Below are 17,224 nucleotides of genomic sequence, written 5' to 3' on the forward strand. Positions count from 1 at the left end.
GAAATCATCGAAAAAATTTGATGAATATTTAGGTGGCCTGTAAATAATTAACAGGAGAACTCTGGGAGAGCATTTCAACACAGCACAAAGATATTCGAATGATGGAAAAACACCAAGTGACATCTGTTTCCCCTGAAATGTATTTTTAAATATAGCAGCAACCCCTCCACCTCTTTTCCCAGATCTACAAACATCAATAAAATTATAGTTGGGGGGTGCTGTCTCGATCAGAATGCTTGCACTGTTATTTTGTTCTAGCCATGTTTCAGTTAAAAACATAAAATCAAGTTTAGAAGTGGTAATAAAATCATTGACTAAAAATGATTTGTTATTAAGAGACCTAACATTTAGCAGACCCATCCTGATGGTGTTATTGACAGGCTTTGAGGTTGACTTTGATTTTGAGAGAACAGGAATGAGATTGTTTAGGTTAGCTGTGTGTTCAAGTTTCCCAATGTTTACTCTCTTAGTAGTCACAACAGGAATGCAGAAGGTGCTATGTTTTGATGTAGGCGACCTTGGGTCCAGCTGATAATGCGGTCTACTGCTGAACCCTTTTCTGTCTCAGTAATATTCAGGGCTGCTGTCAGGGTGGGGAGGGGGTGGCCAAAAGGGAAGAGGTGGCCATAAGGGAAGAGTCTTGGAAGAGGGGGTCCTGGATTTTAGTGACTTAGTTGCAGTCTTGGAAGAGGGGGTCTTGGGTTTTAGTGACTTAGTTGCAGCCTTGGAAGAGGGGGTCTTGGGTTTTGGTGACTTAGTTGCAGCCTTGGAAGAGGGGGTCTTGGGTTTTGGTGACTTAGTTGCAGCCTTGGGAGAGGGGGTCTGAGTAGGGCGGGGGGTAGGTGGGGGTAGCTCCTGGAATTCCAAGGGGGAGGAGGGGAGAGAAAGGTTTATTGGAGGGAGGGAGAATGACGAAGACCTGGATTGGGATTTGGGGGGGTGGGGGAGGGATCCACATTCAGTCCTCCTTCGACGTTGTTGATAATCTGAGAAGGGCGGGGGGTAGGTGGTGGTAGCTCCTGGAATTCCAAGGGGGAGGAGGGGAGAGAAAGGTTTATTGGAGGGAGGGAGAATGACGAAGACCTGGATTGAGATTTGGGGGGGGTGGGGGAGGGATCCACATTCAGTCCCTCTTCGACGTTTCTGATAATCTGTGTTTCGTCTTCCCTCTTTGTTGGTTCCTCTCGTCTCTTGTCCTTGGCGACAGATGGATGACGCAGGCAGTAAGACATGTTGGTGATGAATAGCTTTGCCCCTAGCTTATTTAGGCAAAGTCCGTTTGTCTTAAAAAGATGCCTGCGGTCCCAGAAAAAGCGGAAATTGTCAATAAAATGCATTGGGCGAGCAAGAGATGCAGTTGAGAGCCATTTGTTGAGCCAAAACAGTCTACTGAATGTCTCCGCTCCTCTCCCGGTCGGGGGCAGAGGGCCACTGATGAAAACCTGAGCATTCACAGAGCTGACTGTTTCAAAGAGTTTGTTGAAGTCCTTTCTCAACTCTCTTGATTGTTGTTTTTCGATGTCATTAAATCCAATGTTCAGAATGATATTTTTCACAGTTGGGTGTGCAGCCACAATTTCCAGGATTCTTTTTTCCAAATCAGACACCGTATCCTTCGGAAAGCAGAGTACTTTGATGTTATTACTGCTTTTCATATCTTTTACAGAAAAGTCACCCACAATCAGATTTTCAGGCCCTGTCGTTAGCTTTCTCTGTGGCTTTAAGTTAGCAGGTCTTACCCTGCTGCGTGGTGGTGGGGTGTTATCAAGGCAATCAGAGGGGGATCCATGGTCCTGCAGCAGTGGAGCAAACCTGTTCTTTAGTTGAACAGTTGTTTGCTGGGGAGGTTTCTTGGTAGCTCTCCTCTCCCCAGCTGTCCGCTGCTGTGTCCTACGAGGCAGTGGGGTTGAGGAGGCGCTGTGCCTGGATGGAGATGGTAACGCAGGCCAGCCGGTCAGATCACAGATATTGGGGCGCTGGGTCCTGCCAGATATCCGTTCTCCCATGTCACAGGGAGATGGTCTTCTCTTTGGCTTGGCACCAAGTGTGTTCCAGGGAGGATTATCACTGGTAGATTTATTACCGTGTACAGGATCCTCCTGTTTCTTCATAGCTTCATTATTGCTACTTAGCTGGGTTCTAGCATGCTCCTGTCCACTGTTTTGAGTCAGTGCTAGAGTGGTGTTGTTCCCACAATGTCCATTCACTTCTACATTTACTTCTAACCGATTCATTTTTGTTTCCAGCAGTAAAATCTTCTGTAGGAGTTTATGGTAATCTTCCGTAGAGAAGGGAGGCATCTTCTGCTAATTACCTTTAGCAATGTAGCACAGGCTCAGGCTTATCTTGTTTGGTAGGCCTCCTCGCGTAGCGTTGAGGAAGTCGTAAAAATATCTCAAAGAAAATATAATCCCACTGGTTTTGTAAGTAGGGATAGGTTAATTGGTGACTCTAAATTGCCCGTAGGTGTGAATGTGAGCGTGAATGGTTGTTTGTCTCTACATGTTAGCCCTGTGATAGACTGGCGACCTGTCCAGGGTGAACCCTGCCTTCGCCCAATGACAACTGGGATCGGCTCCAGCCCCCCCTGCGACCCTGAATACAGGATAAGCGGTAGACAATGGATGGATGGATGGATGGTTTTGTAAGTATCCAGGAGCTGCTGCTGTTTGTTTCTTGTTGAGGAGAAGCAGATAGCAAAAAATAGCACAAAATCACAGGCAGGGGTGAGAGCAAAGAGGAAAAGCGTCTGCACTGTAGGAAAGCCGCAGAGTTTAACTAAAAAAAAAAAATGAAATTCACATTATCACACAGTGTTGGTCTGTTGGTTGATAGAGCAGAGCTGATTGTCACAGCAGCAGGAAGGAGGAGCTGCTGGACCTGAAATCTGTCTCCGAAAGAGCCGTTTATAAAATTAACGACATGGGGAGCTTTGTGTAGTCCATTATTGTAGTTGTTTACCGCAGACTTACGTAACAGCTGTCAATCATCAGCGGGCGCATTTTAATGACGTAGCTTTGTGAAAGTCCGTGTGGGTTCTCTGTGCAGCGATGGTTGCAGTCGAATAGTCAAAAAATGAGGTCCTAACTCCTTTTCCTAACTCCTATTCCTTGACCTTTGGAGAAAATGTCATGGGGTTAAGGAAGGTTGGAAGGAGATTCAAAAGGATTTAGGAAAAGTCGACCGCGGTGCTCAGAGGATCCGATCATATTTACATTTAATGTTTGGTTTTAGTTTCGTTTTTGTCAAATTTGTAGTGATGTCCAAATGAAGCTTCGTGAAGCATTTTCTTTATTTTCTGAGCCCAATAGATGGCGCTCTCTGTTCAACAAAGGGTTGAAAGCAATGGAAATATATCGGCCTTCAACCCTTTGTTGAACAGAGAGCGCCATCTATTGGGCTCAGAAAATAAAGAAAATGCTTCACGAAGCTTCATTTGGACATCACTAGATATTCCCCATGATTAGTATTTCGCATTTCTGTCTACAAGTTATGGTTTATTGACATGTGTGAAGAGGAATAAAGTCGGCACTGTTCCCGCTGAGGGCTGCACGGTGGTGTAGTGGGTAGCACTGTCGCCTCACAGCGAGAGGATCCCGGGTTCGATTCCCGAGTCGGCCCGGGTTCCTTCTGTGTGGAGTTTGCATGTTCTCCCCGTGTAAGCGCGGGTTCTCTCCGGGTTCTCCAGCTTCCTCCCACAGTCCAAAGACATGCAGGATGGGGATAGGTTCATTGGTGACTCTAAATGTCCCGTAGGTGTGAATGTGAGTGCGAATGGTTGTTTGTCTCTACATGTCAGCCCTGTGATAGACTGGCGTCCTGTCCAGGGTGTACCCTGCCTTCGCCCAATGACAGCTGGGATCGGTTCCAGCCCCCCCCCGCGACCCTGAATACAGGATAAGCGGTAGACAATGGATGGATGGATGGATGGATGGATGTTGCCGCTGAGGACGGCCATTCGTGTCTTTTATTTTGTTATTCACCCAGTATAGTCGCCCTGAACACTCGGTTACACAAGTTATAGGAAGAAACGTAATCACACAATATTAAAACAAGTTATAGGAAGATACGTAATCACACAATATTAAAACAAGTTATAGGAAGAAACGTAATCACACAATATTAAAACAAGTTATAGGAAGTAACGTAATCACACAATATTAAACAAGTATAGGAAGTAACGTAATCACACAATATTAAACAAGTTATAGGAAGTAACGTAATCACACAATATTAAACAAGTTATAGGAAGTAACGTAATCACACAATATTAAACAAGTTATATGAAGTAACGTACTCACACAATATTAAACAAGTTATAGGAAGTAATCACACAATATTAAAACAAGTTATAGGAAGTAACGTAATCACACAATATTAAACAAGTTATAGGAAGTAACGTAATCACCCAATATTAAACAAGTTATAGGAAGTAACGTAATCACACAATATTAAACAAGTTATAGGAAGTAACGTAATCACACAATATTAAACAAGTTATAGGAAGTAACGTAATCACACAATATTAAACAAGTTATAGGAAGTAACGTAATCACACAATATTAAACAAGTTATAGTAAGTAACGTAATCACACAATATTAAACAAGTTATAGGAAGTAACGTAATCACCCAATATTAAACAAGTATAGGAAGTAACGTAATCACACAATATTAAACAAGTTATAGGAAGTAACGTAATCACACAATATTAAAACAAGTTATAGGAAGTAACGTAATCACACAATATTAAACAAGTTATAGGAAGTAACGTAATCACACAATATTAAACAAGTTATAGTAAGTAACGTAATCACACAATATTAAACAAGTTATAGTAAGTAACGTAATCACACAATATTAAAACAAGTTATAGGAAGTTACGTAATCACACAATATTAAAACAAGTTATAGGAAGTAACGTAATCACACAATATTAAACAAGTTATAGGAAGTAACGTAATCACACAATATTAAACAACTTACCGGTTTGAAGGACGGGCGTAGAAACAGTAACTGTTGAGGGCAGGATCAGCTGTCTCCCCGTTTCGCTTTCAGTCTTCAGCCCCTCCCCTCCTGCTCTCTTTGTCTGCGCGTGGCTGTGCGTGGTGTGCGCGCCTGCAAACCTCTTGTGCGGACTCGGACGCCGTTCTGCAGTGATTCTATGTTTATTGGGGGTCAAGCAGCGAAGCGAGACACCCACCCTATAGTGATTCTATGTTTTCTCATTATTATCCCTCTGCCATAGAAGTCTATGGCAGCCCATAGAACGCCTTGGTAAAAAGTGCTGAAATTTGGATGAAAGTTTCAAAACAACTGTACTGACCACTCACACTCATTTACGGACCTCTAAACCCAGCCGTCTAGCGCCACCAACGGGTCAAAATTTGGCCGAAAATTGAACCGCTTGGTCAAAAGTTATGAAATTCAGCGCACAGATTCGGGACTGTTCCATGATCACTCTCACCAATTAACAGAACTCTATGCCCAACACTCTAGCGCCACCAATGGGTGAAAGTTGGACATGCATTCCTGACGTGGACCTTGACTCGTGCATCTGATTTTCACAAGTGAGGTAGCGTTGTGATCCTTGGATCAACCCAAGTTCAATGATACATAGCCCGTCACTTTCGGCCGTATTGGACCTCCGCCATATTGGATTATCTCAGAAAGCTTTAAAAATCTTCACGGGTCACAAAGTTCGTTCAATTCCCTCGAAACTTGACACAGATGATCTTAAGACCAATCCGCACAAAAGTTATTTCAAAGATTTTTCAATTTCAATTTTATTCTCCTGTGAGAGGCAATTGAAATTGCTTTTAAGTTCATTAACGTGCGTACAGCTTACAATGCTTACAGCTCTTTGCTGCATACCTTTCCAATCACTCAAATCATTTTTGTGCCTCTGCATTGAACGCTCTAGCGCCACCATCAGTTAAAACAGGAAGTGAATCCATATCTCAGCAACACTTTCATGTATGGAAACCAAACTTGGGGACCCCATCCCGAGGATGCTCAACAGTGATTTTTGACCACTAGTTACCTGTTAATGCTTAACTAATGCTCAACTAATGCTATGATGTGACCATCATTGTGAAACATTACCCAACAAAAACTTGGTATATTCTCAAAACCACACTAATGATTCATGATTAAAAGTTTACGACTAGGTGTGCAATAATAATCCACATTTTTCTGTATCAACACCAAACTTGCTACATAGACTCAAGATAGCCAGAAGTTTCAGCCCAGCAGCTCCGCAGCCCAGCTTGACCCCCTCATTGCTGCTTGCAGCTATATTTTACTCATGTATTTATGTTAATGCTCTGACCTCCTGTTTGCTCCATGATAGAGCTTGTATTTGTGATATTCCTAGTGATGTCCAAATGAAGCTTCGTGAAGCATTTTCTTTATTTTCTGAGCCCAATAGATGGCGCTCTCTGTTCAACAAAGGGTTGAAAGCAATGGAAATATATCGGCCTTCAACCCTTTGTTGAACAGAGAGCGCCATCTATTGGGCTCAGAAAATAAAGAAAATGCTTCACGAAGCTTCATTTGGACATCACTAGATATTCCCCATGATTAGTATTTCGCATTTCTGTGTACAAGTTATGGTTTATTATTGTGTTCATCAAACAATGAGAACGTGCTAATTTCTCTGCATTATAGAGTAGTTAATTTTAGAGTAGATTGTGAATTGTATATTTTATAATCAGTAGTTTAATGTTGTGATTTAAAGGTTGTCATGGTTGTTCAGTTGAAGATGTATTAAGTTTGGTAGGTGGCTTCTTTAGATTTAGGGTTTAGGATTTAGGTGGTCTTTCCAGTGATGGAAATGGAAATGATGATGCAGGATGTGTCTTGTCTTTTGTTGAAAAGCTGTTTAAGGCCAAGTGGTTGCTTTTGGGTTGGACTGGGTTTTTTGTGTGTGGAGTATTGTCTATTCAGTGGACAAAAGTACTTTGCAATGGTTCTAATAGTGTAAATGTTTGCAGACTTGTTGAATTTCATGTGTGTTGTATTAAATTGTAAAGGGCTTGTTTGTTAGATGTGTAAGTTTACTTATCATGGCCCATATTGTACCAAGGATGGTTTGTGTCATCATGTTTTTGGAAGTAATCTGAAAAGTATTTGCTAGGCTGGCAAATGTTTGTCCCTCATGCATCATGACATGATTGTGGGCTCTTATTTTACAATCTTGCCTGTAAGACAGAATGACATACAAATGTACGTTTTGTGTAATGATATATATTTAACCATTCTTAATGCATGTTTGTACACAGACAGCGGTACTCAATAGGCGGCCTCCGGGCCGCATCCGGCCCGCCGGCCACCTATTTGTGGCCCCCGAACTGTTATTCCTTCAGTACGTGTTTTGGTTGGGTCAACACGTGTATATCGGGACTTGTCTCCATGCCAACGATACACAGACAGCCTGTCCTGGTCGCGCTGCGAGCGCATTTTTAAGTTTCACTTTCGTTTTTGAAGCGGTTCTCATATTGCCGCTTTGCCAGAGTAGGAGCCTAGATTGCGCACGGAGGAAAAAAAAAAAAAAAAAAGATTGCATGAAAATGGCGTGTTCCAAGTTCTCTGCCTAAAGAAAGGTGGACAGTGAAAATCGCCAATTCAAAGAAGAATGGACTGAAAAATGTGCATTCATTCTCCCTCCAACCAGCACAAGACCCATGTGCTTAATATGCCAGGAGACTATCTGTGATGAAGATTTCCAATTTGAAACGGCATTATGAGGCAAAGCACACACATTTTGAAGAAACATATCCTCAAAATTCAGAGGTAAGAACAACAAAAATAAATGCACTAAAATCAACCTATCAAGCTGCAAGCAGGATTCTTGTCACATCTACGACACAACAACAAAAAGCAACAGAAGCCTCACTTAGAGTGGCTTGGATTTTGGGCAAACACAAGAAGCCATTCTCAGATGCAGAAATAATAAGAGAATGCATGACTGAAGTGGTGAACACAATGTTTGAAGGCAAACAAAAAGAAGAAATTAAAGCTAAAATTAAGCAAGTCCCCCTCTCAGATTCCACAGCAAGCAGACATACTGAAGTACTGGCAGGTGATCTAGTTAAGCAGCTGTGTGATGGAATAAAAAATGCAGAGTGCATTTCCCTAGCTGTGGATGAATCCACTGATACCACTGATAATGCACAGTTGATGGTCTTCGTGAGATATTATGATGAGTCAAGAAGGGAGTTTGTTGAAGATGTGTTGGGCATGGAAAACCTCTGTGGACAGACAAGAGGTGAAGACATTTACAAGACAATACTGCAAATGCTGAATGAAAAAGAAATAGATGTGAAGAAAGTTGTGTCAGTTGCTACTGATGGAGCTCCATCTATGATGGGCACAGAGAAAGGACTGGTTCAGCACCTGAAAGTTCTCCACCCTCACCTGATATCTTATCACTGCATTTATTTATTTGTTTATTTCGGGCATGTCCGTTAAATCATCATCACACATCTTTGTTCACATAGTAAAATACACATGGCCGAAAGGGAAAGCGGGAGAAGCCAAGGCTTATCTAGTCCCACCCCCATTACCCACAGGAAAATAATCTACATCATAATCTTTTCTTATCTTTTGCATTTTTCATTTGACATAACATTTTCTTTTACTTGTGACATTTGACATAATATGTTACAGCAGTAGGTGGTACAGAGAGCTGAAGTCCAGTGCATACAGATTATGTGTGTGTCTGCACACGTGTCCGTATTTGTTCATCACGAGTGAACAGCAGTCTCAACATGTAACAAAGTCTGAAGGTCCAGTGTAGCTATTATTTGTTGGGATGGTGTGGGAGTTTTTTTTTTTTTTTTCCTGCCATTTTTATTTTATTCATCACTCTCCTCTGCAGTGTACAGAATGTTCCTTTGTTATGCTCCCATCCCGTCACAACACCATGTCTGCTGGTGCGTGCCTCAGACCTTTATCAACTCACATGCAATAATCTGTACCGTTCAAGTGTTGAATTTACATACTTCTTCTTAAAGCCACTTAGTGTTGCTGATTTTTTGACTTCTTCTTCTAACACATTCCATTGTCTAACACCTGTGACCGATCAGGAAAAGGATTTTAACGTAGTCCGTACCTTCCTTTGCCTGAAAATCATGTCCCCTCTAAGATTGTGTCTCTCTCTGTGTATGAAGAATTTTTGCAGGTTCTGGGGGAGAGTTCTGTTAGACGCTTGGTACATCATTTGTGCTGTGCGATAGTTTATTAAATTATATAGTTTGAGTATTTTCGATTCGATAAATAAGTGATTTGTGTGTGCCCTGTAGTTGGCATAGTGTAAGATTCTCAAGGCTCTTTTTTGGAGAATTAACAAGGGCTGTGTGGAGCCTTTATATGTGTGTCCCCACACCTCTGCACAGTATTGCAGGTGCGGAGAGACTAGTGCGCAGTATAACAGATGAAGTGCTTTTTGATTTAGTATTTTTTGTACTTTCCAAAGTATGGACACACTCCTGGCCAACTTCCTTTTTAATTGTGTTATGTGTGGCTTCCAACTTAACATGTCATCGATAATCACTCCCAGAACCTTATTTTCACGGACCCTCTCAATATTAACTCCGTTTACTTGAATGTTGGGACTGTTGTTGCAGCCTCTTTTACCATATAGCATGTATTTAGTTTTTCCAAGATTTAGTGATAATTTATTTATATTAAACCACACATGAAGTTTAGCCATTTCCTGATTTACTGTTTCCACAAGTTGGTTCAAGTCACTCCCCGAGCAGAAAATATTTGTATCATACGCGAATACTATTAATTTCAGAGTATCTGACACTTTACATATATCATTTATGTAGCCTATAATATAAACAGCTTTGGACCCAGAACTGACCCCTGTGGGACCCCACAGACTATGTCCAAGCTAGTCGATGTGTTATCATTTATTTTGACATATTGGGATCTCTTGTGTAGATAGCTCTTGACCCACTGCAGTGCTACACCTCTAAGGCCATATCTTTCCAGCTTAGCCATTAAAATATCATGATTAACAGTGTCAAATGCTTTTTTCAGGTCTATGAAAATTCCTATGGAATATTGTTTTTGGTCAATAGCGTCGGTGATGATTTCCACAGACTCTGCTAAAGCTTGAGCAGTCGAATGGTTCCTTCTGAAGCCGTATTGGCTGTCATATAACAATTTATGCTTGTTGATGAAGTTGTCTAGCCTATTGTTGAATAGCTTCTCTAGGATTTTTGACAGTTGTGGCAGTATTGAGATTGGTCTGTAATTGGTAAACTTGTGTGTGTCACCATTCTTAAACAGTGGCACAACCTTGGCAACTTTCATTTTGGTGGGAAACGTCCCGGTTTGAAATGACAGATTGAAAATGTAGGTCAGGAGTGAAATTATTCCATCTAATACTTTCTTGATGAGCCTCATGTCCAGGTCGTCAGCATCAGTAGAAGTTTTGGCTACGCATTTGTTGACCAGGTGTCTAATCTCTGTGTCCTTCACTGGTGTGAGAAACATTGAGCTGGGATTTCTGTCTCCATCCTTATCAAAGTGGCCCCAGTGCAGGGGTGAGTCAGGGATGTTATTAGCTAACTCTGGCCCGATGTTTACAAAGAATTGATTGAATCTATTTGTTATGACCTCCGGGTTGTCCTCCTGCGTGTTGTTAAACTTGAAGTAGGGAGGGTAGTTTAGTTTTTTACTTTTATTATTAGTCACGTTGTTTAGATTATCCCATATTTTTTTGTATACTTCATGTTTTCTGCTAGTAAATTGCTGTAATATTCTTTCTTGCGTTCATTTAGGATAGTGTTTAACTTGTTTCTATATCGTTTGTATCTCACTTCTGACTGAGCCGTCCTAGATTTAATGAACTGTCTGTACAGAGTATTTTTTTTTCTGCAGGCGTTTATCAATGTTTTCGTAAGCCAAGGTTTCTTTTCCTTGTTTCGATTTGGGTGTCTCTTTTTCACAGGACAGTGTCTGTCGTACAGTGTTTTAAATATTTGCAAAAAGGAATCATATGCATCATTCACATCTGTTTCATTGTAAACATTATTCCAGTTTTGTATCAGTAGCTCATTTTTCAGCGTATTCATTCCTTCTTCAGTTCTGACCCTTATGTATATGTTTTTGTTCGGCGTCTGTCCCACAGTGAACTGGCAGTCATAGATGGCAAAGATAGACCATCTTATAGACCTTTATAAAAGGCAGGTGTTCAAGAAGGCCACCTCCATTCAGGAGTGTGTAGATCACCCCCTCCAGACCGAGTTTGAACTGTTACCTTCAGGTCGGAGGTTAAGGGTGCCTTCTATCAGGTCAAATAGATAAAGGTCTTCTTTTGTTCCTTCTGCTATTATGATGCTGAACAGTGTTAAATAGCGAGATAATTGACAGCTGTCTTGACCACACAGTCTGTTTCATCCTACCTTGTTTGAATGCACTTGAATGCACTTTGTCTCTGTATGCACTTGGAAATTAACTACTCTGCCCAATATGTGTTCTTATGTGTTGCTCTATGTGCTGTTTCTTTCCTAACAGAGGTTGATTGCTCTGTGTGTGTGTTTTATGTGTATTTATTGGTATTGTATGTTTTTATGTATTTTGGACATCTTGGCTGCAAATCAATTTCCCAACTGGGACAATAAAGATAACTTTGGAACTTTGGAACTTTGGAGGTAGGTGGTCACTTATATCATTTATCAGGAGTCCACTTGCTGTGCCAGTAACGTTAGTAAAGATATTATCAATCAGAGTAGCACTGTGTGTAGTGATCCTGCTAGGGAGTGTGATGAGGGGTTGTAAGCCCATTGTATACATCATGTTAATGAACTCATCGATTCCCGTGTTTTGTTTTGGATTGAGCAATATTTATGTCACCACAGATAAAAACTCTCTTCTGGCTTGTTTCAGAGAATATTTCACCCACGAATTCATTGAAGTCTTCTATTTTTGAGTCAGGTGCTCTGTAAACACAGCTTATAACTATATTTTTACCTTTTGTTACACAGATTTCAATTGTCACACATTCCAACAAGTGATCCACAGCTTTAGACATATTTTGTACTGTCTCATATTTGGTGTTACTGTCAATGAATAGGGCCACTCCTCCCCCGCCTTTGTTCCTCCTGTTAATGCATACAAGATTATATCCATCCAGGAAAAACTCTGTGCCTTTGTCTTCATTAATCCATGTTTCTGACACCGCGATGATGGTGAAAGGGTTTTTGAAGTGATTTAGGTATTCCTTGATGTGGCCAAAGTTGGTGTATAGACTCCTGCTATTAAAGTGAATTAGAGACAGTTTCCCGTTCATCTCAATGCTATTATTGTATTGAACTTCAGTGTAGTACTGACATTTCCCAGTCATGTTGAAATAGAAATGGTTGTCCGGGTCAATTCCTTCATTCGGGTCAGATAAGGTATCAGATAAGGTATAATCCACATGTCGATTTGTAGTGAGCTCCACACTTCCCTGCTCAGCAATTCTTTCAGATATTCCCATTAGTCTTTCAGTCCGTGTAAGAACCGTTGAACTTTGCTGTGCTGTAGTTAGGGAGTGTTTGTGAGCCATACCTTAGTTATCGTATTTCTCCAGCTCATCCTTACTCCTGATCTGGATTACTTTGACTTCTTCTGCTGATGCTCCCTTTGTTTTGATGTAGATTCTGCAGTTTGCCATCCAGGTGTGTTGTATTTTGCCATCCTTCCTCAGTTGACGAGCTGCTCTGGCGATGTCTGCGTTCTTTTTGGTGAGGTTCTCGTTGATGTAGACGTCCGAGCCTTTGAGCTTCCTGCCCTGCCTCAGCAGTGCAGTCTTGAATTTTCTGTTGGTGAATTTCAGCACAACAGCTCGAGTTGCAGACTCTCTCCTTCGGGGTAAGAGGTGACATACTTCAACGTTGTTGAAATTCACCTCGATGTCTTTGCCAGTCAGGAACTCGGCCACCTGCATCTCCACAGATTTAATCTCAGATTCATCTGGCTCAGAGGCTGCATCCGCAGCCGCCCTTGCGTAGGTTGGAGGCCTGATTTTGAGGCCAGTCACAATCACCTCATTCAGTTTACCCTGTTGGTCCAGCTCCTACACTCTGTTCCCCAGCTCCTTTATCAACTCGTCTTTCTCCGCAGCCTCCTCCCGGAGTTGTTTGACTTCAGCCATCAACTTTTGGAGAGGTTCCATCTTTTTCTTCATGTCTTTCAGCTCCGCCATCAGCTCTTCCTTTATTGCCTCCAGGCTTTCGGTCAATAAGTCCAATTTAGAGTCAGTTTCAGCGTTGTTTTTCTTCGGGTCAGACTTTTATTTTAAGAACAAGTTATCTCGAAACTTGTTTTTGTCTCAGCGCGCTCTCTGATGCTGCTGCTGCTGCTCTCTCTTTTTTAGAGATTTTTGTTGAGACACCGCTGACACCGCTGTTGTTGAGACACTTTTCTCAACAACAGCGGGTTAGGCTCTGAATCTTTTGCATAATTCACCAGTCCGTCCTTTGTGCAAGTCTTGGGGAAATCTACTCTGAAATCATGGTGACAATGATGAGACTCATAAACTTCTTGAGAGCATCATCTGCACTGCAGCATCGTTTGCTGCGCTCGTTCCTGACAGAGGTCAATGCTGCCTTTGATGATTTGCTCCTGCACAACAACGTCAGATGGCTGAGCAAAGGCAAGGTCCTGGAGCGTTTTTGGGCCATCAGGAATGAACTACAAGTGTTTCTGTCAGAGCAAAAGAGTGCTAAAGCAAAACTGTTCACAGATTTCCTGCAAAATCCAGAAAAGATGGAAGCTGTGGCATTTTTGATTGACATAACATCTCACCTGAATAACCTAAATCTGAAGCTCCAAGGGAAGAACAACACAGTGTGTGACCTGATCTCAGCAGTGCGGGCTTTCCAAAGGAAACTGGAAGTCTTCAAGAGTGACCTACAGGTAGGCTGTTTAACATTTTCTACCACACACATTATCTGGGTTTTACTTCGTTTTTTTTTTAAACTTCATGCCCTTTTTTTAATTGATTATTCCTTTTTCATTTTTACCTATAGGAGGAATTGCTTAATTTCCCCAAACTTTTGGAACAGACCAAAGAAAAAGCAGCTCATCAGCAACATGTTCCATTTGTGGAGAAGCTGATTGAAAACTTCAAGACACGCTTTGATGACTTCATATTGGGAAAACAAGTCCTTCTGTGCATTGACAATCCATTTTTGGTCAGAAATCTGAGAGAGTTCACTTCAGAAGCACAACAAATCTTTCCATGGGCCACAGCTGCTTCACTGCAAAGTGAGCTAATTGACCTGCAGGAAAACATTGCACTGAAAGAGACTCAGTGTGACGTTATCACCTACTGGGCGAAGATGGTAACTGCAGCTAGTTTCCCTCTGCTGCAGAAGATGGCACTTCACATTCTGACGATGTTCGCATCAACCTACTGCTGCGAATCTGCGTTCTCAACAATGAACGTGGTGAAGAACCAGTACCGCAGTGCACTTACAAATGAACACTTGCAACAGTGTGTCCGCCTGGCCAGTGGCGCCGCCAGGATTCAATTTCAATGTACGCACAGAAACGGCAAAATACAACAACAAATGGAAAAATACTTTTTTAAGACAAAATCGAATGTTTTCAGTATCAGTGAAATCAGTAGCGTATATCATGGTGATCGGCCCGGTGCAAATATTTTTTTTGTGCCCTCCATCCGCGCCCTAAACACAAGCGCACGCTTGTGAGCACTCCACGCACGCACGCACACACACGCTTGGACACACACGCACAGTACGGTATGATAACTCTGCCGGCCCGGGGAGAGAGACGTGCATCGGCTCGGCCCACAGTGCTCAGCAGCAGAGAGGTGACGAGACTAGAGCCGAGCTGTATTGTGTAGTGGCAGGCCCGGTTCCAGAACAGAATGCCTTGGGGTGCATCTGAGATTACAGAGGGTGCACCAGTACTATACTAAAACCAGCTACCCAGCTTCAGTTCAGACTTCGCTTTTATACACACAGGCCTCTCTACCATAGACAAGCACTTCTGCGTAGTTCTACTGACATGTTGGGACAACAAACATTTACTGTGCTTAAAAGATGGTATCATATCTTGTGATGTGGAGAACATTTCAGCTGCAACATTAGCTTATTGATATCTTAGATAGCTTTGGATATGAGATAGGTTTTTGATATGTGTGATGTGTGAGGTGTAAAAAAGAACAGAATTCTACCACTGCCGTGCGCGCCATAGATATACTAAGGGTGCGCGCATTTTGCACACGACACACGACGCGGCCGGCCACCAGCCGCCGAAGGCTATCACAGCAGCGCTGATATAGAGCGACAACATTTGTTTGTTTATTTAATCATATAAACGGATGAAATTGCTTCCGCCAACAAAAATAGATCCCCACTGAGCGGACTGTTGCCAAGCAACATATAAACAAAACACCATACATAAATGCGGAGTGATTTTGACAGTTTGGTGAACAGTCAGAGTGATGTTGGAAGCTCATATCTCAACGGTATTTAATGGAAATTGTCACAAGTTTAACTACAATTTGTTTTGTGAGCAAGTATTTTATTATTTTTATCATATTTCTAAAAATGAAAATCTTTTTTTTTTTTTTTAATTGAGGGTGCAAACTATTTTTTTGGGGGTGCAATGCATGCTTATGCACCCCCGTAGAACCGGGCCTGTGTAGTGGAGAGGGGCCAATACACCTTATGCGTAATTGCGCACACACGCGCGATCGTCCTCTCAAATGTGGCTGCGTCTCTCCAGGTCACTGTGTGAGAGAAAGAAAAGCTCTGACTTGCTTGGGCAGACGTGGTTTGGTGTCACCCGCTGAAATTTAAATATCTAGTCCACCTTCAAAAAAAGTACGCACAGTGCGTACAGGATTCCGGCTGGCGGCGCCACTGCGCCTGGCCATCACACCATTTGAGCCAAAGTTCCAAAAACTGGCAAAAGACACAAGATGCCATTTCTCCCATTAAGCAGTGTTTCATACTGACAGGAAGAATGTAAAATAGTTTTTCGTTACACTTTGACTCCTTTTTTTTGGTTCCATGACAGGTGTCATTTCTTGTTTTATTCAAATATTTATTTTAATTTAGTCTAAATGGAAATTATATTTTATTTAAGTGCAGTTGTTGTTGTTTTGAATAAAAAGGACATCTTTTGAATATTTCAGTACAGTACCGACCTCAATAAATGAACCTTTGAGTCACTGAAAAATATCTTTGTGGCCCTTGAAGATTTGTATTTGAGTACCCCTGGTATAGTAGTTGTTAGTCTCAGTGTAGCATTGAGGGATTTGAACAGAAGATAGATGGAGGATAACAAATAAAGAATTAAATATTGTAAGGTACATGCATTTGATTTATTTTGTTGTAGTTGTGATATTTGAAGTTGGGACTATGTGTCCCAGGTGTACACATGGCTTTTATGTAATTTACTATGTTAACAAGGATTAGTGTGTAAAAGTTATTTTTGTAGGGTTAAACATGTCAAACCTCTGTATATTGTAGTCAGACATGGGTCAAGGAATATTTTACATGAATTAGGGAGTAACTTTATATGGTTACTTTTTATTGGAGAGCTTTAATAGTGGTACTTTAATGATAGCCAATTGTGTTTGTGAGGATAATGTGGGAGGGGTTTAGCTACAGGTTAAAGGTCCCCTATTATACTGTTTTTCATTAATTCCACACAGCTGTCAGAGGTCCAACAACACTGTTTTCGAGCACAGGCTGTTTCAGTGTCTGCACCTTTAAATGCTAATGAGCTCCTTCTGTCAACGCCTACTTGGAGAGAGACGGTCACGATGCTGCTTACGATAGCGGTAGCATGCGCCAATAGTAACGACGGAAGCTGAATCTGAACAGCCTGTAGGAGCGCCGTTGTACCAGTGGGGGCGCTGCAGAGACCATGTAGGAGTCGCTTGTTTTCCTCATCCTGGGAGTTGACAGGCTCAGGGAGGACCAGTTTATATGTAGAGACCAGAGAAAACCTGTTTTCATAATATGGGACCTTTTAAATATAGTTTAATTAAAATGCACTTTTGGTAAAATATCAGCTCAAGAACAGTTTATTCTCTTTTAAATGCAATTTTATTTATTGTTCCATATCATAACAAAAGTTATGTCAGGACATGTTTTCACATACAGCAGGACTAGAACACCCTCATGATGTTCAAAGTCCCAACATCACCCAAGAGCAAGCATTATAAAGCGTTGATGAATGAAAAAT

At 41.6% G+C, this 17,224-nt stretch overlaps 1 protein-coding gene across 1 annotated transcript in view; it reads right to left on the reverse strand.

Moving 5' to 3' along the window:
• Nucleotides 1–17,224, reverse strand: part of LOC311016319 (uncharacterized protein) — a 558,990-nt gene that overhangs the window by 58,347 nt on the left and 483,419 nt on the right. The gene's annotated exons all lie outside the window — the stretch shown is intronic.

This window comes from Eutrigla gurnardus (assembly GCF_963514095.1).
Source record: "Eutrigla gurnardus genome assembly, chromosome: 7".
NCBI lineage: Eukaryota > Metazoa > Chordata > Actinopteri > Perciformes > Triglidae > Eutrigla > Eutrigla gurnardus.